Below are 25,525 nucleotides of genomic sequence, written 5' to 3' on the forward strand. Positions count from 1 at the left end.
AGACAGAACCAAACGGTATAAGAAACGAGAACTACATAAGAGATCTCTGGAAACTCGGGAAAAGCTGTCACCAAATAAGAAACATCATAATAAGAGCACATGTACAGATGACAGTTTTTTTTTCAGACACAGATAAAGTTACTTTGATGAATACTATAGCGGCATTAGAAAGAAGGAATGCTGTTCTTACAGACAAGTGTGTGCAACTTCGATCGAGAAATAAATACCTTCGGAATCAGCTGTCTAGAACGCCACGACTTATGCGCGAGGAAGAAATTAATAAGGAGGTTCTTGTGTCTAAGGAAATTACTCGTGTGCTGGGAAAAATATTTTCACTCAATCAAATAAAAAGTTTATTAAGTGACTCAAAAAGGGTTAGATGGAGTAACGAAGACATTTGTAAATCAAATACTCTCCGTGCTATATCTCGGAAGTGTTATAATTTTCCGAGGAAAAAAATCGGGTATCCTCTACCAGCTGTGTCGACGTTGAGGGCCTGGATAAACCGCTGTTTTAGTTGCAGTCGTGGCATTTTGAAAGATGTTTTGATTATGATAAAAATGCAGGCTAAAACATTCACTGACAGGCAACGTGTTTGCGTTTCGTCCTTCGACGAAATGAACATCGACAGTAGGATTTACTATGGTCAACAAGAGGACAGGGTGTCAGGACCCCACAGTAATGTTTTAGTTGTTATGGTGCGTGGACTATTTGCAAGTTCGAAACAACCTGTTTATTTTGATTTTGATGTTCGCATGACAGCTGCCCTCTTGAATGAAATTATTGTCGCCTTAGACAGTAATTCGTATAAGGTTGTAGCTTGTGTAGCAGATATGGGAACAAAAAACTTATAATTTCAAACGGACGTGAAACTTATTCTCACTATGGCTCTTCATAAAGTAGGAAAAAAAGTTTCTCATGTATGAAAGTTTTAGGATCCGGTTTTTTGTTGTTGCCGTCTTCTGTCCGAAACCAGGTTTGGTGCAGCTCTCCATGCTACTCTCCCCTATGCGAGCTTCTTCATCTCCGAATAACTACTGCAACCTACGTCTTTCTGAATCTGCTTAGTTTATTCATCTGTTGGTCTCCCTCTACGATTTCTACCCTCCACTGTTCGCTTCCAGTACTAAATTGGTGATCCCTTGATGTCCCAGAAAGTGTCTTATCAATGGATCCCTTCTTTCAGTCAAATTATGCCACAAATTTCTTTTCTCCCCAATTCCGTTAGGTACCTTCTCTTTAGCTACGTGATCTACCCATCTAATCTTCAGCATCCTTCTGTAGCACCACATTTCAAAAGCTTTTATTCTCTTCTTGTTTAAACTGTTTATAATCCATGTTTCACATCCATACTTTGTTACACTTCAGACAAATGACTTCAGGAAACACTTCCTAACACTTAAGTCTATATTCGATGTTAGCAAAGTTCTCTGCTTCACTAATACTTTTTTGCCATTGCCAGTATACATTTTATATCTTCTCTACTTCGACCATAATCAGTTATTTTGCTGTCTAGATAACAAAACTGATCCACTACTTTCAGTCTCGTTTTCCTAATCTAATTCCATCAGTATCACCTCATTTAATTCCTCTAAGTGTCCGCCCGTGGTAGCTGAGTGGTAGCTGGCACGGTAGCTCAGCGTCTTCGGTCAGAGGGCTAGTTGCCCTCTGTAATAAAAAAAAACTGAATTAATTAACCAACAACGAACTCAAACGGGTGTCTTTCGACGTCCGCCCAGAACGGATACAACGAACGAAATCGAACTAAATTAGACTAAAAAGAAAACAAAAATAAATAAAAAAAGTGGTCAGAGCGACGGAATGTCATACCTAACGGCCCGGGTTCGATTCCCGGCTGGGCCGGAGGTTTTTCTCCGCTCATGGAGTGGGTGTTGTGCTGCCCTTACCATCATCATTTCATCCCCATCGACACGTAAGTCGCTGAGTTGGCGTCACCTCGAAAGACTTCCACCAGGCGAACGGTCTACCCGACGGGAGGCCCTACACACACGGCATTTCCATTTTCCTTTCATCTAAATTCCATTATCCTTCTTTTTGGTTTTCGTTAATGTTCATCTTATATCTTCCTTTCAAGATACTATCCATTCGGTTCAACTGATCTTCCAACCCTTTTCTGTCTCTGACAGAATTACAATGTCATCGGAAAACCTAGAAGTTTTTATTTCGTCTCCCTGGACTTTAACACCTTCTCCATATTTTTCTTTGGTTTCATTCACTGCTTGCTCAATGTACAGATTGAGTAACATAGGGGACAGGCTACAATCTTCGTGACAAAAAATAAAAACATTTTTTTTTAAATTTATTTTGTCGCTACCAGTTTCAACGCTTCATTGCGTCATCTTCAGGCTGTCTTTGATGCGGTACAAAATAAGTTAAAATCATAAGGACGGCTGTAGGTGTGTGGTTTTTTTTTTTTTTTTTTTTTTGTCACGATAGTAAACGGCCGTCGTCCCAGAGACCTCCTGCTAAAAGGATGAACATACAAAAGGCTACAATCTTGTCTCACTCCCTTCTCAACCACTCTTCCCTTTCATGCCCCTCAACTACTAAAACTGCAGTCTGGTTTCTATACAAGTTGTAAATAGCCCTCCACTGACTGTATTTTATCCCTGCTACTTTCAGAATTTCGAAGAGAATATTCCAGTCGTCATTGTCAAAAGCTTTCCCTAAGTATATAGTTGCTATAAACGTAGGTTTGTCTGTCCTTGAATTATATTCTAAAATACGTCATAGGGTCAGTATTGCCTCATGTGTACCTACATTTCTTTGAAATCGATACTGATCTTTCCCGAGGTGGTCTTCTACCAGAATTTTCATTTTTCTGTAAAAATTCCTGTTAGTATTTTGTAGCCATGATCAGTTATGACATTTTAATTCATTATTTATTTACTACTGACTCAATTCGCAACATATTTTGCAGGCAGTATCCACATATACACCACTACACGGACCTGCAACAGCATATCGTTGTACGACGCATAGTTCAAGTGATATGACGTATGACGTCATATACATTGAGATGGGTGAAAAACTAGCTTAACATATTAACTGATTTGTAAAGCAATCAGACGTTCCAAGCTCTTATACATAAGGGAGTTCGATCCTGTGGCGAATCTGGAGTTGGATTTTGAGGGGGGGGGGGGGGGGTTACTGATAACTTTAAAACAACCACGAATTGGGTCAAACGGAGCACTAAAAGCATCGTTTGCACTTTTACGCCGCGCGTAAGTATGAACACAACTAAGAAACTGCCTTTTACCACTCATGCAGACTCTTCCACTTCACCACTCGTTCTGCAAGGGAAGTAGGTTGGGTGAAATAGGCGGTGAAGTGTTTTATGCACATATTTCATTGTGAAAGCATTTTTGAAGCTAAATCTATGAAAATTGGTATGTGGCGTCTTGTTTGGAAATGAAAGAAAAAACGTGTTTCACTGTTTTTGGAAAACCAACCCCTAAGGGGGTCAAATAAGGCCAGGCTGAGATTTTCACTCTGCAGCGGAGTGTGTGCTGTTATGAAACATCCTGGGAGATTAAAACTGTGTGCTGGACCGATACTCGAACGCGTTACCTTTCGCGGGCAAGTGCTCCACAAGTTCTGCAAGGTTCGCAGGAGAGCTTCTGTGAAGTTCGGAATGAAGGAGACGAGGTATTGGCGGAATTAAGGCTGTCGGGACGGATCGTGTGTCGTGCTTGGATAGCTCAGTTGGTAGAGCACTTGCCCGCGAAAGCAAAGATGCCGAGATCGAATCTCGGTCCGGCACAGAGTTTTAATCTGCCAAGAAGGTTCAGGGCCAGACTGTTTCACTGACTCATCATCGCCCAGCCGAAACCGCTATGGATAGAAACTTGAAATTTGGAGAGGGTGTGAATCTTAAATACTGTAGATATCGTTTAAGTAGGGATCATTCGAAATTGAAGACAAAAAAGAGGGTGAAATAGGGGACGTGAAGCGGGAACGTGTTGTATCCCCGCTTACAGTCGCTCATGTGCAGTGAACCGGCATTTATCGCCGCGCCCACGCACTATGCTCATGGGAGAGGCTTTGTGGCAATAAATGACTAAAGCGGTTTCTGGACAGGACACATTTATTTTTCCTGCCGTTACAATAAATGACAAATAATATACTTCGCTAATGTCCGTCTACATAGGCGCGTTGCACTGGCGGCACGGCTCGGTCACCGATCCCGGAGGGTGTACACTCCAGTGACGAGCCGTGGCGCGGCCGCGTGGACCGAGCGAGACAAAAGGCCGCGTCACAGAATGTTCTGCTCTTGGCGCGACCGGAGGCGCCGTAACGTCCGCGAAGAAGCGAAAGACAATTTAACGGCGACTGCGTTCACGACCGCGCGTACGCATTTACGGCGGAGTCACGTTGACTCGACGCACGTGGTCCGCGGAGGAAGAACTGGGGAGACGTGTGTCGCGTCGCGTCGACTAGCTCGCACTCGTGGCAGCTTTGTTCCCGTGCGGTCCGGTGTGCGACGCACCGTTGCCGAAATTCCGCATAACGGTACAGCTGCCCCTACTTGTGTCGGCAGTGCCGTAGTTCAGCCCTTCGTGCGTTGGACGGTGCTGCCGCCACACAGATCCCCCCTTGGAGAGCAGAGCTCCGTAGCTGCGAAAACGCGGCGATCGTTCGGTGGTGCGCGTGTGTTTAAAGTTCGCGCACTGCGAAATGGCAGTGCGGCAGCTTTGGCGGGGGTCGGTCGGCGTCGGAAGGGCGGCGGCCCATGACGTCAGCGCGCCGGACCGGCGAGCGTGCGGTGGGCGTGTCCTCGCGCTGGCGGCTAGTGACAGCGGCAGCATGCACTGGCTGCGACTGTCCGTAGCGATGCGCGTGAAGGCGCGCGTTGCAGGTCATTGGTGGTGACGTCTCGAAGGCGCTTGCGCGAGTGCGGTACCGTCGGAACTCGAACGCGGGTCCGGGAGCTACTACGGACAAGCCGGGCGGTGTGGTGCGCGATGTCCGGAGCTCGACGGAGAAGCGAATGAGGTAGCTGGCGCGGGTGCCGATTCGGCCTCAACGCCCGACGCGGCGGAGGCAAAAGACGCGAACGCGGGTCCAGGAGCTGTGACGAACGCTCGACTGGAGTTACGGGCCGAAGGCACTTGCAGCTGGAGGTCGGGTCTCTACAGCGGACGGCGGCTCGTGGGCGCCGAATTCTGACGGCGTTCAGTGGCTCGGGCGCGTGATTGCCGGTTTGGGTGTCGTGGCGCGCTGGCGACGCAGCACGGCCGTTTGAATCGGACGCGGCGGCCGGCGCGCGTGACGTAGTCCGCTGGCGGCTGTGGTGGGGGCGACCGGTGCGCCTGTGGTGGGCGCGGTCCGGGCGGCCGTACCAGCTGCCTGGGCGTGGTGGAGGGAGGCGCACGTGGCGGCGCGATGACAGCAGGCTGCGGCTGTGCGTCACCGGCGGCTCCGGGTGCGGGTTCCGTCTGACCTCTGGCAGAGGGAGTGTCGTCCGTGAACAGATCTTCTGCCGGGTCGAAGAAATGCGTGGCTGATGGAGCGGGCAAGACGTAGGCTGGTTTCACGCGGTCGACTGACACTGTCGACGGCTTTCCGTTGCACTCGAGGACCAGCGTTTTGTCTCCTCGGGCAATCACGCGGTGCGGTCCACTGTACGGCGGTCGGAGAGGTGGCCGTACTGCGTCGGTACGCAACATGACGTGCGTGCAGCGCTGCAGGTCGGCGTGGACGAATATCCTCCCGGTGCCGTGCCGCGTCGGTGCGTGCGCTCGGAGGCCGGCCATGTGACTGCGCAGACGTTCCGCCAGAGTGGGTGCCACGGCGTCGTGTGGGAGTCTTACATCTTCGACAAAATCGCCCGGGATTGTCAGGGATTGCCCGTAAACGAGGTCGGCAGGTGACGCGCCGATCTCCTCCTTCGGCGTGACTCGCAGGCCGAGCAGCACCAGTGGAAGCGCCTCTGGCCATGAGGTGTCGTGGCAGGTTAGAGCGGCTTTGAGAGTCCTGTGGAACCGTTCGACCATGCCATTCGACACCGGATGGTAGCTGGTTGTCCTGTGTAACCGGGTGGCACACAGTCTGGCGACGTGCATGAACAACGCGCAGTCAAACTGGCGGCCGCGATCAGTTGTCACGTGACTGGGACATTCGAAGCGTGCCACCCAGGTGTCGACGAATGCGGTGGCGACGGTCTCGGCTGTGACGTCCGCGACGGGCGTTGCTTCCGGCCAGCGAGTGAAGCGGTCCACCATAGGAGGTACCGCTTGCCTTGTGAGAGAGGAAGCGGGCCGACGAGGTCCACGTGAACGTGCGCAAATCGGCGTGTCGCGTCCGGGAAGGTGCCCACGGGTGCGTGGGTGTGCCTCCCGACTTTGGCGCGCTGACATGCGGTGCAAGTGCGCGCCCATTCGCGACAGTCCTTCCGAAGCCCGGGCCAGACGAAACGCGCAGCCACGAGCGTCGCAGTGGTGTTGATGCCGGGGTGTGACAGTCCGTGGACACGGTCGAAGGCACTGCGTCGGAATTTCTCCGGGAGAAACGGTCGGTGCGTGCCGGTTGAGGTGTCACACCAAATCTTCCGTGCGGAGCCGGGGACAGGCACCAGCTCCAGTTGCAGGCCGCTGGAAGTGTCGTGACGGAATCGGTGTAGTTCTTCGTCACTCTCCTGTACTTGGGCCACGTCCTCAAAGTTCACAGGGGGTGAAATAACGGCACACGCTCGGGACAAACAATCGGCGACGATATTGTCTATCCCCGAAATGTGTCGAATGTCAGTCGTGAATTGCGACACGTACTCTAACTGCTGGAGTTGGCGCGGTGAACACTTAGTGTGGTTGTTCTCGAACGCGTGGGTAATGGGTTTGTGATCGGTGAAAATGATGAACTGTCGGGCTTCTATGGACGGTCGGAAGTATTTCACCGCCGCGTACACCGCAAGCAACTCTCGGTCATAAGCGCTCCAAGCACGTTGCGAATCGGAAAGCTTTTTAGAGAAAAAACCGAGAGGCTGCCAACTCCCGCCGACGCGCTGTTGTAACGCCGCGCCGATGGCGGCCTGGCTGGCGTCCACGACTACAGCTAAGTCCGCGTCATGTACCGGGTGCGCGAGCAGCGTCGCTTCCACGAGATTCCTTTTTGAGTCCGTGAAGCTCTGCTCCATTGCGTCTGTCCAATTCACGAGGGTCTTTCCTTTTGAGGTAGGACCTTGTAACGCCTTAGTCAGCGGCTCTTGCACTGCTGCGGCGTTGGGCAGGTGTCGACGATAAAAGTTCAACATGCCGAGGTAGCGTCGTAATTCTTTGTGCGTCTGCGGACGTGGCATGTTCTGTATTGCCTTAACTTTCTCCGGTAGCGGTGTCGATCCGGTGGGCGTAATTAAATGGCCGAGGAACTCAATTTCCGTCACGCCGAACTCGCATTTAGCGGGGTTAATGACGATGTCGGCTTCACTCAGACGCTGAAAGATGGTCGTTAAGTGGCGGCGGTGGAGTTCGGGCGACTTGGAATACACCAAGATGTCGTCGAGGTACGCGAAGCAAAATGGCAAGCCTCGCAAGACGCCGTCCAGGAACCGCTGCCAAGTCTGGGCAGCATTCCGAAGACCGAAAGTCATAAACAGACTTTCGAAAAGCCCAAAGGGCGTTACGATGGCTGTTTTTTCAATGTCTTCGGGTGCCACCGGAATTTGGGTGTACGCCTTTGCGCAGTCAATCTTGCTGAACACCGCGCAGCCCGCCAAGGTGTAGCTGAAGTCTTGAAGGTGTGGGACTGGGTATCGGTCCGGCACCGTTCGCGAATTAAGGGCGCGATAGTCCCCACACGGGCGCCACGAATTGTCTTTTTTGGGCACTAAATGCAACGCCGATGACCATGGGCTGCTCGATGGTCGCACGATGCCTTGCCGCAGCATGGCCTCGAACTCTGCCTTTGCTGCTGCGAGTCTGTCCGGCACGAGTCGACGTGGGCGACACGATGTGGGGGGTCCGGGTGTGGTTATTATGTGGTGCACCGTCGAATGTTTGATGTCTCTCGGTGCACCGGCTGGGCGGGTGAGGTCGGGGAATTGTTCCAGAATGTCAGCGTACGGTCCGGGGCACTTCACGGGTTTAACGCTGTAGTATGCAGCCTGCCGGCGCTGTCCCGCTATCTTTAAATTAGTTGTGGCGTCGATGAGCTGGCCGTTTGCGATGTCGGCTAGTAGCCCGTAGTGGCCGAGAAAGTCTGCGCCCAGGATCGGCTCATTGACGTCGGCCACGGTAAAAGTCCACGAGAACGTGCGCCGTAGGCCCAGATCTATATTGCGGCTGTGTGTGCCGTAAGTTTTAATAGTGGAATTGTTCGCCGCTGTAAGGCAGAGTGCCTCGGCCCGCCTGCGGTCTCGTAACATAGAACGGGGGAAGATCGAGAGGTCCGAACCCATGTCGACGAGGTACCTCACGCCTGCCCCCCGTTCCGCAACAAACAGACGCTTCGATATCATATTGCAGCCGGGTGCGCCTAGGTCCGGTCGCAGCTGGCGTTTGGGTGCGAGCAAGGAGCGCGGCACCTGGTTGCTTCGTTGCCGAAGCGGGCGTGGTACCAGCAGTAGCCGCTTTGTGCGTGGTGTGACGTCGGCGGGGTACCGTTGGAGCAGCTGTTGCTGCGTTGCCGGCTGCGCGAGCCACGCCGCCTGTCGCCCGGTCTGCTGCCGCTGCGGCGCGTGCTGCCCTCTTGCTGCGAGCGCGCCAACCGGTCGACTTGCGTCGAGAGAGCTGCCACCTGCGCGGTCAAGTTTTGCACTAGCTGGTGCAGGTCGGCATCCGATGCGGGTGCGGGAGGCGCTGGCCGCCACGGAGGGGGGGGGGACGGAGTCGTAAGCTGCCGCAGCCGCGGTGCTAGGTGCCGTTGTCAGCGCGTCGTGCACCCTGTCGGCCAAGTTAGCGACGGCGTCCGCGCGTGTAGTCCGTGCCTGTAGCTCACTCTCTAGCCTTGTGTTGCGTGCGAGCAGTTCCTCGACGGTCTTTTGCAACTCCTCTAGTGTCGCCATCTTAGTTCAGAGTCGAATCCTCGTACAAGAGGAAAGTACACAGTGAAAATAACACAAGGGAAACACACGAAAAGAAAAAAAAATAACACTAAGCAGTCCGCGATCAAAATATACGCACACAAAAACAAAAAAAGTTAGTTAAAAAAATTTACTACGGAGCACTGTTCGGCGCGGGCGTATGCGCACAAGCCTACTCGCGGTTCCACGTCTCTCGTACCGACGAACGTTTGTCACCACGTGTTTATTTTAGCCTCAGATCACGTCGGGGTCACCAGTGAAGCGGGAACGTGTTGTATCCCCGCTTACAGTCGCTCATGTGCAGTGAACCGGCATTTATCGCCGCGCCCACGCACTATGCTCATGGGAGAGGCTTTGTGGCAATAAATGACTAAAGCGGTTTCTGGACAGGACACATTTATTTTTCCTGCCGTTACAATAAATGACAAATAATATACTTCGCTAATGTCCGTCTACATAGGCGCGTTGCACCGGCGGCACGGCTCGGTCACCGATCCCGGAGGGTGTACACTCCAGTGACGAGCCGTGGCGCGACCGCGTGGACCGAGCGAGACAAAAGGCCGCGTCACAGAATGTTCTGCTCTTGGCGCGACCGGAGGCGCCGTAACGTCCGCGAAGAAGCGAAAGACAATTTAACGGCGACTGCGTTTACGACCGCGCGTACGCATTTACGGCGGAGTCACGTTGACTCGACGCACGTGGTCCGCGGAGGAAGAACTGGGGAGACGTGTGTCGCGTCGCGTCGACTAGCTCGCACTCGTGGCAGCTTTGTTCCCGTGCGGTCCGGTGTGCGACGCACCGTTGCCGAAATTCCGCATAACGGTACAGCTGCCCCTACTTGTGTCGGCAGTGCCGTAGTTCAGCCCTTCGTGCGTTGGACGGTGCTGCCGCCACAGACGGAAGGCTTTCTCAAAATATGTCGCAATTAAGGCTGTTCTGAAGCTAGAACTACTAAAATTAGTATTTGGTTTCTCGGTTAGAAGTAAAAAAGTACACGTTTCAGCAATTTTGGAAATTCAACCACTAAGTGGGGAAAATAGTGAACGTTTTCTGGAAATAATTCATTATCACTATTTAAAAACAGTCCTAGGTTGCACAATATTCATTATTACAGAACAACTAACCTATTTTAAAGCTAAATCTATGAAAATGGATGTTAATTAAAAAAAAAGTTTTTCTTTTTTGGAAATTCAGTGCCTTAAGGGAGTGAAAGAGGGGATAAAAGGTTTTATAAAATTATTTCATTATGGAAACGTTTTCAAAGCTAAATCTTTGGAAATTAGTATTTGAATTCTCTGTTAGAAATTAAAACATATATATATTTGTTTACTCTTTACAGAAATTCAATCCTTTAGGGCGTAAAATTGTTAGGAAAATATTTCGTTACATTAAAAAAATTGTAAAGCTTAGCCTACGAAATGGGTACGAGTATTTCACTTCTAGGTTAGCTATAAAGAAGTATGTGTTTCAATGGAAATATGATCACAAGAATGCAAACGGCAAGATTAACAGAATCCTTGAATTACAGCTCCTGGAATTGCTTTTTGGTCAGAATTACATTCGGAAAAGATCATGCATATATGGCCTCCATTATCGTGAAACGTTTAGAAGGTGTTGCAATTTGTGAACAATATAAAAATTTGGTTAAAGAAAAACAAAAAAAAATATGTGCAGGGGATACAGACTACGCGTGAAAAGTATCGGGTGCTAAGCTGGTATGTGATATAGATGGAACTACGGTTCGTGATACAAACACGTGGGGTCGCAGAGATTAAAATCTGCTAAACCCGAACGTTGAGGGGATTTCCTCAATTTTACAACAGAATAAATACCGTTCGCACACTTGCGTTGATCGAAACGTTGAAACTTTACCGAATTGTCTGTGCAGTCGAGGATATGGCTCTTGGGGTAATATTGTATAAGATTCTTGTAAATTCCTGTAGTGGACTATATTAGAGGTCATATCAGCTCAAGTGGGAGGTAATGAGGAGGTACATTAGCAGTCACAACCATGAACGGACTGACAAATAAATCGAAATCAGTTTTCGACGTGCAAAGTCTTGACATTTCTCTGAGAACTGGTGACGAAATTTTTCAATTACTGAAACAAAGGTAATCATGTCTGGTCGAGAAATTACTGCCTTGAGCTGTGAGAAATGTTCCATGTCATGAACTAGAAGCTGATTTTTCCACAGGATTAACTTCTGTTTTATAGCATCAATATAGTCGGCCATATATGTAAATCATCCTCCCCTTGGATTAAGAGACTTGATGAAATCAAATAACTGGTGACGTCGACCATAAAAGATTTTGTCACTCCCCTATTTTTCTTTTAATACTTCTTTGCCTAATGAAGTCGTCTTTGTGCCTGGTGGTGTAACGACGTTCCAATGAACGTTTTTCACAGCTCATGATAGTGCGATGGTGTATAAGCAATTTGCATGGCGTTCAAAGAGCAATTTCCATTTAGCAGTGAATGATGTGACTTCTCCACTTTTTCTTTCAAGTGCGTAGACGCAGTGGTGTTCCTCATTCAGAACGTAAATCTAATTTAGCACAGTCGGTGTTGTCGGAAAAATGTGACAAGGCGACTGGCTCTCTCTAGCGGCGTCCGGCTGCTGACTCGCTTTTCATTTCCTGTTCTCCACCGCTCGCCCCTCAGCGCCATTTGTCCAGACCGGCTCTAAATATAACCAACTCACTTTTCTTAAAATATATAGAATTAAATCAGTAACTTTCTTCAGTTTGGTGCAAAAATGGCTTATTAAAATAATGTTAACGTTTCCTTTGTTTTACAAGAAATTATGAAAAAGATGTAAGAAATGTTTTCAAATGTAGTTTTAGACATGAGCTGTTAGCATATATACTAGGTGTCGAAGACTTTCTCACACCAAACGCTAACTGGAAATATCTTGTATGATGAGGGGCCCCATAATCTGCAGGTTGACAGAAACTGTTCCGTCAGTGGAGGCGCGTCTATTTGGTGAAACATCCACACCTTCACCTCCGTGCGACTCATCGCCTGCCCCGGGTGGGTCCTGCACCTGTCCTAGAGAGAGGAGGCGTGTTTCAGCCCGAATCAATGGAGCGCTCTGTTCGTTCAGAGGCAGGTCTCCGTGCCGGCGCTGACGCACGGCGTGGTAGGAGGTCCACAAAATCTCAGGTGTTGGTGGGGATGTTTTGCACTTTTCCAGAGAATGGGTGGGAGGAGGAGGTGGAGGAGAAGGAGAGGGGGGGGGGGTGCGTGCGTCGGTTACTCCTACCTGCACGACATCCCGACAAGGAAATTCATCGCTTGGTCCGTCTAAACGCCAAACGCATCCAGTTTGTCGCTCGGCCAGTTGGTACGTGCGTAGAGCGCTTTCAAAAGTTGCGAGCTGCGGCCGTATTGGCTGGCCAGCTCTTGTGACGTCACATCCCCGAACCACGGGTTCGTGGCGCCTCAGTTAGCGGGCTGTATCCAGCGATTGCGGTTCGAAACTTCTAATCTGCACAGTTCCAGGTTCCTCACTTCGAATTTATCCAGCCGGGTTTAGTTTGTGAGAATGGCGTGCTTGTAGGTGTCGTTTTGATGTGATCTATGGTGCTCTCTGGTGGTGTGTTTATGTGTTGTGTGGCAGGTGATGTATTTGGTTTAGTTTGCTTGTGTGGCGTGTTTATAGGTAGCGTATTGTTGCGGTCGGTGGTTCTCTCTGGTGGTGTGTTTATGGGTAGCGTGTTATGTGGCGTATTGGGTTCATTTGCGCGGTAGCATTGCACGTGTGTCGTTTCGATAGTGCCTGTGCTTTCAGCGGAATATTTTTCAGTTAATTAACGGTTTTGGTTTTGTTATGTCGACGTTATTGTAGTTTGTTTCTGTTCGTCGTGTGTGAATTTTGGTAAATTGCATTGTTCGTGTCTTTGATAGATATGGATATGACTGACAACGTCAACAGTTTTCGGTTGTTGGCGATGATGGGGGACACTGCGTTGTCTCTCACAAAGTTCCTTCAACTATTCGGATTTGTGGAAGAAGTCGTGGGTCTAGTGTAGCAGGGGATACAAGCCGTCGGCTTTGGACAATGACGTCACAAGTCGCCAGAGAGCAGTTTACCATTTTCGCTTTTGCTGTTATGTTTCAGTTTCGTTTTTTTACTGATTGCTTAATAAAGTGGATCTGTTTATTCTATCTCGTGAGATTTTTTTTTAAAAAGCCAAAAAACACTTATCAGCCACTGAACGGGGCTACAACACTAAGAAGAACCGCTTCTCGATTGGCGACTTGTGACGTCATTGTCCAAAGCCGACAGGTTGTATCCCCTGCTACACTAGTCCCGAAGTCGTGAAGAAATGAGGCTTATTAATGTTCCAGCATCTCGGACCAGGGACGGCTTTATGTGGAGATGTCTTAAGAATACCTTGTCAAGGGAAGTGCTCGATTCCATTTTGATTCTTTTTTGTGGTAGTATTAAGTGTGGTAGTGGCGAAAGTTCTGAGATTTATAGTGTGGTATCGGTAGTTTCTGTTGACCTATATAACTCAAGGGAAGTGTTCGATTCCAGTGGATATTGTTTTTAGTTGATTTTGGGAAGGTTGTTGTCGTTTTCTTTTATCGTTTTTGTCGTCTGGTTTAGTGGCGTGTGTTTATTTGTAGTTTGTCTCCACCCAAAATCCCCCAATTTCCCCCGCTTGTCCCATTAATTTCACTATATTTTTGGAGGAATATTGTGTCTGAGTGTTTTTCGATCTATTTTTATGTTTGTTGTCATGTTTACGTAATGACGTCATAGTCGCGATATGGGAGTTGTGAATGGTCGTTTCCGCCATATTGGTGACGTCATTGGTCAAAGAAGACGGGTGGAATCGGACGTTTCCGATAACCCATGTTTCCTTTGTGGGCTCTATGGAAGACGGTGAATGACCGACAGTATATTGTACACTTGTGAGAATTTGCGACGTACACGCACTGAATACAAGGGGGTGTTAAAACATAGGACCTTGTGTATTTAGTTATTTCGACAACATACATTACTTTCAGGGTATATGTAGAAGTGCTTTAGCTCGTAATAGTCATGCTGCCTCGTAATAGTGGCATGCTCTTGCTAACTGAATAACATATTTGAATCATATCGTACACTGCAGATTGGTACTGTATGACATTAATCTCCCATGTACGTAATGCAACCAATTCTGTTCAATACCGCCTCATTAGTTATGTGATATACCCATCTAATCTTCAGCATTATTCTGTAGTACCACATTACGGAAGCTTCTATTCTCTTCTTGTCCAAACTATTTATCATCCATGTTTCACTTCCATGCATGGCTACACTCCATACAAATACTTTCAGAAACGACTTCCTGACACATAAATCCATACTCAATGTTAACATATTCCTCTTCTTCAGAAACGCTTTTCTTGCCATTGCCAGTCTACATTTTATATCCTCTCTACTTCGACCATCATCAGTTATTTTGCTCACCAAATAGCAAAACTACTTAAGTACTTTAAGTGTCTCATTACCTAATCTAATTCCCTCAGCATCTCCCGATCTAATTCCACTACATTCCATTATCCTCGTTTTGCTTTTCTCGATGTTCATCTTATATCCTCCTTTCAAGACACTGTCCATTCCGTTCAGCTGCTCTTCCAGGTCCTTTGCTGTCTCTGACAGAATTACAATGTCATCGGTGAACCTCAAAGTTTTAATTTCTTCTCCCTGGATTTTAATACCTACTCTGAATTTTTCTTTTGTTTCCTTTAGTGCTTGCTCAATATACAGATTGAATAACATCGGGGAGAGGCTACAATTCAGTCTCACTCCCTTCCCAACCACTGCTTCCCTTTCATGCCCCTCAACTCTTATAACTGCCATCTGGTTTCTGTACAAATTGTAAGTAGCCTTTTGCTCCCTATATTTTACCCCTGCCACTGTCAAAATTTGAAAGAGTATTCCAGTCAACATTGTCAAAAGCTTTCTCCAAGTCTACAAGTGCTAGAAACATAGGTTTGCCTTTTCTTAATGTAGCTTCTAAGATAAGTTGTAGGGTCAGTTTTGCCTCATGTGTTCCAATATTTCTACAGAGTCCAAACTGATCTTCCCTGAGGTCAGCTTCTACCAGTTTTTTTATTCGTCTGTAAAGAAATTGCATTAGTATTTTGCAACCATGACTTATTAAACTCATTGTTCACTAATTTTCACATCTGTCAACACCTACTTTCTTTAGGATTGGAATTATTATATTCTTCTTGAAGTCTGATGGTATTTCGCCTGTCCCATACATTTTGCTCACCAGATGGTAGAGTTTTTTCAGGATTGGTTCCCCCAAGGCTGTCAGTAGTTTTAATGGAATGTTGTCTACTCCCGGGGCTTTGTTTCGACTTAAGTCTTTCAATACTGTGACAAACTCTTCACACAGTATCATATCTCGCATTTCATCTTCATCTACATCCTCTGCCATTCCATAATATTGAACTCAAGTACATCACCCTTGTATAGACCCTCTATATACTCCTTCCACCTTCCTGCCTTTTATTGCCTGTTTTGGTCCCTGTCAAGGGGAGATCTAAATGAGGGGGTGGGATGGAAGTGGCCTATAAGAAACGAAAGAAAGAATTGCAGATAGTGAGAAATTACTAATTTTAGTAAAGAAAAATAGTATTTCTAATTTGTCTGCTGTTGTGCAGGCAGGGAGTGTATCATACAGTTGTGGTGTGTCCTAGTAACTATGTAGATCCTATCCTGAGGCAATCACATTAAGCACCTACTGCAGATACTTTTGGCCAATGGCCAACGATGCTACATTATGTGCAGAGGGTGCTGTGACAGAGGCAGAGATACATTTGTGTCTGGCTGCTGTGAACCACCTGTCTTCTTGGAACATTGGGAGCTTGTTTATCTCTTATCAATTGTGTTCCCAGACAGTAACATTGCCACTGAAATGCAGCTTTAAGTCAAAAGTAAATTACAGTATTGTGTTCAGACTGAGCTATTTTTAACCAAACAACTGTAGGATACTGTGACATGGTAGCGACTGAGTTAGATCTATTTGTACATTTTTGGATTAGTGTTGGGCCAGATTCAGAGCAGCTGCCTCACTTTAGTGTTTCTGGAAAAAAAAAGTGCAGTAAAAGAATGTTGGATTTGAGGTAGGTGAATGCTAGTCTAAGTAAAAGTGAAAAGACGAGTTCTTAGGTGTCTGTGGATGCCCCTAATGGCATTCCCAAGAGAGTTAAAGAGCTCAAAGTCTAGGGTAATCCAGAGGGTCCTGCATTTACTGACTTTGGGATATGGGGCTTACATATAGTGATTGCTGACTTAGATGGGTTGTACTAACATGCAAGAGCTTTACAGTGTTTATTTAAAAACATTCTGTCCCACCTTGTTGATTTCAACAATATTACAATCACATCTGTTTTCCCACAGATGTTTTGCACTGTTTGGTGAATGGAAAATAAAATGGTGAGAGTCTGGGCTCAGAAAATATTAAGGGCTGTTTAATAATGTGTGAAGGAAGTAGGAACACAAGTAGGTAAAATCGGAACCTAAGGTAACTATCAAAATTCCTAAGAGTCTTAGCTGCCTCTTGCTGAAAGCTCATTTAAAATGTTTTAAAGACTGGATGCACAGACTGAGTCATTTCTGACTAAATTTGAGTCATATACTCCCTTACCTCAATTTACCTATACTGCCCTCCAGTCTATGGTCAGAATTTATTAGAAAATTTGTCAAACAAGGAGACTGGCTTCAAAATAGATCTGAATGACGAGATTAATTAGTTGCAACTTCTATGAAAGTGGACATCAGGCACAGAACCAAACAGGCTTGTTCTGCTTGGTTGGAAGGAGCTCGCCATCAGAGACCCTGGCAGTCATTGGCAATTCTTTCACAATTGGCCACTTACTTTCATCTCAGTCTCATTCAACGAAACAGAAATGGTATGAGGTTGAAGAATCAGGCACTCAGAGTTGCAATTTGGTATCTCATGATATCGTGTACTAAATATGGTCATTCTTTTGCTACAGTTAATCCATTCATTATTCAGAAAGGTGTTGATGTAATTGCTGACCCAGTGAAATCTTGATTTTGTCTACATAATGAGATTTTGTTTTTTGAAACCAATAATTATTTTAAAGCCCAACAATTACATAAACCTTCTCCCCACCATAGCTATACTGTTCATGTTGAGGACCATCAAACACAAAATTCTTCTTGTGTTGTTAGTTACACTTGGATGCTTGATTGTCTGACCGAGGGAGAAATCCATAATACCTCTCTGATCAGGTCATCACTGTAGTCCATCAGGCAATGTAAATGGTTAATGCCACCTTACTCCTATACACTTTTGATCAAGTTGTGCTTCCATCAATAATCAAAGCAGGTTATGAAGTTATTACAGTCTGACCATACATTTTAAATGTGATGCTTTGCTACTAGTGTCAACATTAAAACCACACTCTAATGTCCTGTAAAAACACTGTAAAATGTGTTACTTGTTGTAGGGATGCTCATGAGGATGATTGCCCACCTCTTCCTCCCCACTGTATCAATTGTAATGGAGACCATGACACCTCATCACGAGAATGTCCTGTGCCTCTTGAAGAGCAGACTGTCCAGGAAATCCACATGAAGGAAAAAGTACCTTACCATGTTGCTCGCAGGTTGTTGGCTAGTCAAAAGCCCTGTGATTTACCATATGGCACTTACAGTACCATTCTTGCCATGCCTCGTACCACAAATGACATGGTCATTCAGACTTGTGACCTTACACCATCGAAATATAATCCACCATCATGGAATCCGTTTAGTAACTTGTACGTTTTAAACTAGCCTGGTTGAAAGTACCTATGCAGAAGCTGCCAAACTACTGCTGTCATACTGGCATGATCTTCTAGTCAGCAGATACACATGCCATTTGTCTGCCATGCTCGGCCGCTCTTCCTATGCCTCCTTCAATGACTGCTTTGACTGCCAGTTTGGGGAGTGTCTCTCTTCTGTTACCTCCTGTAGTTAACTTTCAGCTATTGCTCTGGCAGCTTAACTTCATGCTACCCTCCACTTTCCTCATTGGTGTGAACCATTCACCACCTTCACTTCGTGTGGCAGCCCATGTTCACCTTGGACCTCATTGGCTTCCTAAAGAACCTAATCCAAATTCTATCTATTGATGTAAGTTTCTCGAACATCACTGGGAACTTCGTGAAAGTACATTTGTGTACACAATGGCACTCAGACTGACTGTGGTTCAGGTGTGCCTTCATCATTGTCACTGAAGATTTTTGGTATTGGCTTCCAGAGCACTGCTTAGTGTTTACAGCAGAGCTCTTTGCACTGTATTGGGACACACTGTACATCCGGCAACACAGGCTTTTCAATTGTCATCTGTTCAGATTCCCTCTGTGCCCTTCCAAGTCTGTGTGTGTTGTACACAGTTCAGCCTTTAGCGCAACAGGTCCAAGAAAGATTCCAGTTCCTCAGTCTCGAGGGAGCCACTCTGACAATTAGTAGGTCCTCAGTGACGTCGTCTGACTGGAAACGAGGCTGCTGATGCTGCTGCCGAGGCTTCAGTACACCTACCTTGGCCCACTAGTTCTTCCAAACTGATGATCTCCATGTTGCCGTCTGTCGGCAGGTGGTGTCACTTTGGCACCACCTCTCATCTTACCTTTATGGCAACAAGGTCTGGGGAAAACAACCTCTCACAGTGGCTTGGCTGACCTCCTCTTGGCCCTTTCTGAGAGATCATTTTAGCTATCACCTTTTTAGGCCATCACCTTTTGTTAATTGGAGAACCATCACCACATTGTGTTCATTGTCATCAACCATTGACAGTTTGCCATTTTAGGACCGAATCCCCTTTCTTTTAAGCACTGAAATTCTAATGTATGTTTTCCATCTGAGTTATCAGCCATTTTAGCAAGTGACACAAAAGCTGTTGACTGCATTTTACATTTATCCATCCCAGATGGCTGGCCGCTTGTTGGTGGGTTCGTGCTTGGCTGCCACAGGGCCCCAGCTGTTGCAGCATCTTTTACCTTCCATGCATCATGTCTATCCTCTATCAGTTCTTATTTCTGCCTCTTGGGTAACATGTATGGGCTGTTTTGGAAATGTATTCTGCAGTTTCAGCAGTCAGAATAAGAATACTCTGCACTGTTTTGTGTTCTTTTGTTTTTCTTTGTTAATCACCACCTATCCGCCCCCCCCCCCCCCCTTTGGCGTTTGAGGATTTTCTTCTTCTTCTTCTTCTTCTTCTTCTTCTTCTTCTTCCCTGTGTGCTCCTAAAGGCTGGCCCATGTGTCTGATGCATAACAGGTGATGGGGTAACATGTAATTCACAGTCCCAGGTCGACAGGTAGGATTCGCAAGTAACCCTGAAACAGGCCAGGGCTGGGGAGGGGTGACTGCCTGAGCTGCTACCTTCCCAAATTGCTGATTTGTCCCTCTGTGAGGTGTTTGGGAGGTGTGACCTGAGGTATGAACCCCTTCTCAAGGGGCTCCCAGTAGGAAGAGTGCACCATCGGAGATGCTGGCAATCGCAGGGGATTTTCTGACAGTGAGCCAATCATCTTCACAGTCAGTGGCTATGAAACATAAATGGAAGTTGGCTAGCATTTCAAAGACCCTCCCAACTGCACTATGGTTCCTTGTGGATTTGTGTACTGAAGATGGTCAGTCCTTCGCTACGTTAAATATGTTTGTTATTCAGAAAGGTGTTAATGCAGTTGTGGTGCTGTGAAATGCTGCTCTCATTTATGCAGATGCACTTTGCTTTTGGAAACTACTTCTGATACTAAAGCACATAAACTGCTTGCAGCTTCGCTTGATGGCTATCCTATTCGTGTCAAGGCCCATTGAACACTGAATTCCTCCCATGTTGTTATTTACACTTGGTTGCTCGATGGTCTGACTGAGGCAGAAATCCAAATGCACTTCTCTGATAAGGGTGTCATTGCAGTCCATTGGGTGATGAGAAAAGTAGATGTCTCTTTAGTGCCCACATGCACTCATTTTTTCACCTTGGGTAGAGTGGTGCTTCCATTGGAGATCAAAGAAGGTTATGAAGTTATCACAGTCAAACTGTTATTGAATCAATGTGTTGATGTGCAGCATGAAAACAAGAAAAAGTTCAGAAAAGGTACTTAGGGATTACAATTACTAAAATTGGAACTGTTACACATGAAATTTTGTGGGAAGGTGAAGCAGTCTGTGTTTCACTGGCCAAACACTGAGAAGAATCAGCATGTTGACTAAACACACTGCCTACACTACACTTGTCGATTCTGTACTGGAATATTGCTTTGTAATAAGGGATCCTTATTGGACAGAAATGACAGAGGCTAGTGAAAAGGTGGCTGGCAGACATAGTGCCTGGAAAGTTGTCATCCATCACATAGCTGTTACCACACAGCCTAATTTGTGTGTGCTGAGAGATAGAGATAGACATCAATCATTCAATGACCAGTGGGATAAATTTTTAATTTTTTATGCATGTGGTCCATAAAAAAATTATTTTGAGGGAATCGCTCCCTTTCAGCATTAATACCACTTGTTCTTGAACTCCACTGATCACATTTTCATAGTCCATCAATTTTAAAGTGAAACTGAGAAAAAAATTTTACCAGCCAATGTAAAAATATTAAAAAATCTGATGAGTTGTGTGTAAACTGTGTGTTTACCTGGAAGACTGCATCCACAAAAGATAATACAAGGCTATGTATTATATAATAATGCTGAAAAAAAATACACACTCTCCTTTGATTTGTAGTTATACCGATGTTAGGTGTGGTCTAAGACAAGTGCCTGGGTCGAATGTCCGTAACAGCAGAAATCACAAAGCACAGAGATGTTGACATCGAAGCCAGTGTCATGCACCTACTCTGTTGACACTGACAGCATCAATAACAGTAGTAAGTGTGTAAACAGTTGGCACCTAAGTCTTTATTCTGTACTTCAGGAACTTCATCTTGCAGTGGTGTACTGGAATTAAAGGGAAGTTTGCCACTCTACTCACTTTGTCGCCATTTTTAACATTATCACCATTTGTCATATTTTTAAATTTGCAAACTTGTTAATATGCATTCTTCCAAAAAGAGTGAAAAAAACTATTCACTTTTGTTTCCAAGTTCGTGTTAGTGTGTATTCATTTAACTTTTTGGAATGTATAAATATGTATCTACACCCATAGTCTTCAAAGCTTTGTGATGTGCACGACAGAGAGTATGTCGCATTGTACCAGTTACTAGGGTTTTTTCTCCATTCCACCCATATATGTAGTACGAAAACAATGCTCATTCCCTGTAATTCCTACGGCAGCAATATGAAGATGGTTGTAGTACACTTCTGGAGCCATCATTTGAAGTAACTTACAGAAACTTTGTTAGTGGACCCTCTTGGGATTGTTCATGTTTTAGTGTCTGCCAGTTGCCTTTCTTCAGTGTCTTTTTGATTCTCTCCCTTGAGTCAACCTTGTGACAATTTGTGCTGCCCTGTTCTGTATGCATTTCACATTCCCTGTTAGTCCTGTTTGATATGTCTCTTGTACACCTTGTGTATGGATTGTATTTCCCCAGTATTGAAGTCTACTGCATGATTTACTGATGACTCGATATGGTTTTCATTCCTCACCCTATGAACTTTTGCACACAGGTAGTCCTATTGGTTGATCTATTACTCCTGTAACTCGTCGCTATTACAGTCATAAGATAGTGTAAAATTTAACCTCAGGGAGTTCTGAAAATTCAGATAGTTCCTTCCCAATTTTTTTGTATTTTTTAAAATATAGGGTGCTACTGTTAGTAGTATCAAATATTCCTGTGATAATAATTTTAATGTAGTAACAGATCTGCTGCCGTGATACTCTGTTCCATTTCAAAAATTAACTTTCCAAGATGGGAAAATGCCAAAATTTTTAGTGACTGTCTTGAGAACACAGCTTTAAAAGTAAAATCCCTGCATGTGGAAAATGTTGGTGAAAGTTAACTACTTTGCAGTGTTTGTTCCTGCCCCATTAATTATGAGGCAAAAGTTTTTCAGGCAGTGTGTAACCAATCACTTTCAATAAAATGTAAGTGTAATTTGGAAGTTAATTGTGGACCTTTGCAGTTACATTTACAGCATTCAGATCAAATAAAATCATGAAATTCAGTGTGTAGGCCAATAAGTGGACATTACAAATGATGGATTGTGCACCATCACTGAGTTAATTTCGATAATGAAATTGGTTACTCCATGGATTTTTCAAATGAAATTTGTAATGTTAAGATGATAATCCCTGAACATTTTCCACTTCAGTCTAAGAAAATGAGATACATAGTAACTGAGTGACTGGCAGCCTATGGCCGGGAACATACATTATAAATAGCATGTTAATCGTATTAGACATGAAGTTTTGGTCAAACTATCGGTGTTAAAGATGAAAATGAATTATAGACAACCATTTTGTCATGGCCTAAGGGGGATCATTGCATATTAAACTAGCATCTTCATCTGCAAAGCTGACGGGAAAATATCACATCATAAATTTCTGAAGCCGACTTGATCCTAAATAAATGCCTTATGCCGGGATCATATGAAAACATTTTCTCCCTCCTCTCCAGGGGGGCACACGTTCTTCTGTGGGTTTGTGCATGGTGCCCATGGGCCCGTGGGCTGTTGTTGCCCCTTCCTCCTCCCTGGGCTGCATTTCCTTCACAGTGCCCCTCACTCCCTGTCCTTGCTCCTTCCCCTACACCTTTGCCTATCCTCTCTCTGTTCTTACTTATGTTGATCTGGCTGTTCACCTTGATTCTTGTGTTCCTTGTTTTATTTAAGTTGCCCCTTAGTTCTCATCGTTCCTTTTTGGCATTTTTGGTCCCTCTTTGGGAATTTGACCTTGAATTCTGAATTTTCTGTCTGTAGTGTGAACCATTTGGGAAAGAACTCCCTCCCTTGAGTCTATAGTCTGAATTCCTCTCCACCCTTCCATCTCTACTTCCTTCCTCGTCACAGCCCATCTCCGCTCCACAGGTCACCAGTATATGCAGCCAGTCTGTGTGGTAGGGCTGTTATGTACACATCTGGCTGAGCCTCCTGACAACACAGGGCTCACACTTCTGGTACCAGTGCTTTTGCCTCTACATGTATGCATAGGAGTGGTTGCTTGTCATTCTGGAGCATCAAAACTCCCAGCAAAGGCCACTGTGTGCCTGGGTGGTGCCCATGGGGATGACCCCTGATCAGAGGGTGGTATCAGGGCAGATGATATCCATATGAAACATATCAAGCTCCAAAAATCTGGGCATTCTCCTGTGGCTGTCTCTTCAAGAGGTAAAAGATCATTGACCACTGCTTCTTAACACTCTGTGGTATTCACTTCCCTGGCTACACCATGGAGGGGACCAGGTTCGCTGAGTTGTGGTGAAACACTTTCCCCACTACCTAATCTGTATTAGGATGGACAAGGATACATCCACCACCACAAAGTCATTATCTTTTGAGGAAACACTGGAGACAAGATCGGCGAACTGGAATTTCTCAGTACAGTGCAGTTGAGTTCCCTGTAGATCAAAACTACTACTGCCACCCAGTCTGCAACTCTTCCTGCTTGTGAAAATATTGGTGATGCCCCAGTGCCCATTACACCTCAGCATGGTACAGAAAGTCGTTTCTCATATGGACATTATCCTTCAGACTGATAAGGAACTCGGAGGCAATTTGGAATGACAGGGCGTTCATTTTGTGCAGGAAGGTCATAAGGACAAAACACCAATAACCACCTTTCTTCTGGCATTTGAGGGAGATACCCTCCCAGAGCAGGTCAAAGTTGTGTGTTACTGGTGTGATATGAAGCCATACATTCCCCACCCTTGAAGTCCTTTGCATGCTTGCATTCTGGGCAATGTACAGCAGATAGTCCTTGTGGTGACTGAGGACACCCACCTCAAGAGGTGAGCCTGTGTTCCACCAGCTACGCATGTTATCATGACCATCAGTCTGCGTGCCCACCCAATTCCCCACCTTACAAAAAAGAAAAGGAGATAAGAGTATAAGTTGCTGGATTGTTTCTTACACTGAGGCTTCACAGAAATTTGACCACCTCCATTCTGTGTCAGTGACACCAACTTTTGACTCTGTTATGTCCTTTCCTCTCCTCCCTCTTCGTTAGCCAAACTTGTCACCCTCTCCTCTCCCCAAACCCGGCTGAAGTAGTGGCCCTCTTCTTCAGCAACTGCTGCTAACCAGGCTCCCTCCCAGAAACCCTCCCCTGTGGTGTGTCTCAGGCAAGAGGCCTGCCACCACAACCATTTGGCACACAGTCTGTGTGCCTCAAAGTCCTCCCACTGTCTTTCAATTATGGATCTCATAGAATCCTGCTTTACCTCAGTGCCTGGACATCCTCATCCTGAGGAGGAGGAGGAGGAGGAGGAATAGGAGGAGGACAAAAGCCTCCAGTGCTGCTGAGGGTGTTTTCTTCCCACTCCCAATGTGAATCTGGCCTCTTATTTATGGACCTCACCCCGATGCCTTTGGTGATGGATGGTGACCCACTGATTTGATGGGCTCCACATCATTTGCTCCCATTTGGATATGCACGTTATGCTTATTCAAAGGAAATGTAATGGATACTACTGTCACTTCCTAGAGTTAATCCAGGGGGATCGCAGCTCTTTGGTGAGTTCATCCTTGGCTATCATAATGCCCAAGCCTTACATGCTGCATGTATATCCTCTTGCCATACTTCTTCCCCTGCCTTTGGCAACATGTCTGGAATGTTTCTGGAAAAAATGTTCTGCGTATTTGATGGCAGATATTAGAACAGTCTCTCCATTGTTTTTCATTCTTTTTTTGCTTCCTCATTCCCCTTCTACTATCCTTCCTCCACTTCAGTGTTTGAGGATCTTCTTTCCTTTCTTTCTTTCTCTTTCTTTCTTTCTGCCTCACACACTCACTCACTCACACACACACACACACACACACACACACACACACACACACACACACACACACACATTCACACCCCTAAGTACTTAACTACATACAAAATAATGGGTGATAAAAAGTTTCCATTAGAAGGACATACAGTCCAGCTTCAGTATGCCAATTGGGCAAACTCACCACGAGCACTGAAACAATCATCCCTCCAATGCACTCGGTTCAAGATACCTATTTTGTAAAAAAATCATGTCCTGTAATGTAAGGGAGTTCATAACTGTTGCCACACATCCCTATCCAACAGGAACTGTCAACACTTTGAGGCTCTGAAACTTCCTGGCAGATTAAAACTGTGTGCCAGACTGAGACTCTAACTCGGGACCTTTGGAGGAAGTAGTTGTGATACTATTTTGTACCTCCACAATGTGTCTAGAGAAACCTTTAGCAATGCTTGTATCAGAACAGGGTGATGACCATGCTGTGGAGGAACATTATTAAATTTCTGTGAAATTGTGGCAAAGGTTGGATATTCCTGACGGACAGAAAAGTAATTTGGAGGTGCTAGGAGAACTTAGAAAAACGGACGCAGTTGCTG

The sequence above is a fragment of the Schistocerca serialis genome, chromosome 2 (assembly GCF_023864345.2).
Source record: "Schistocerca serialis cubense isolate TAMUIC-IGC-003099 chromosome 2, iqSchSeri2.2, whole genome shotgun sequence".
Lineage (NCBI taxonomy): Eukaryota > Metazoa > Arthropoda > Insecta > Orthoptera > Acrididae > Schistocerca > Schistocerca serialis.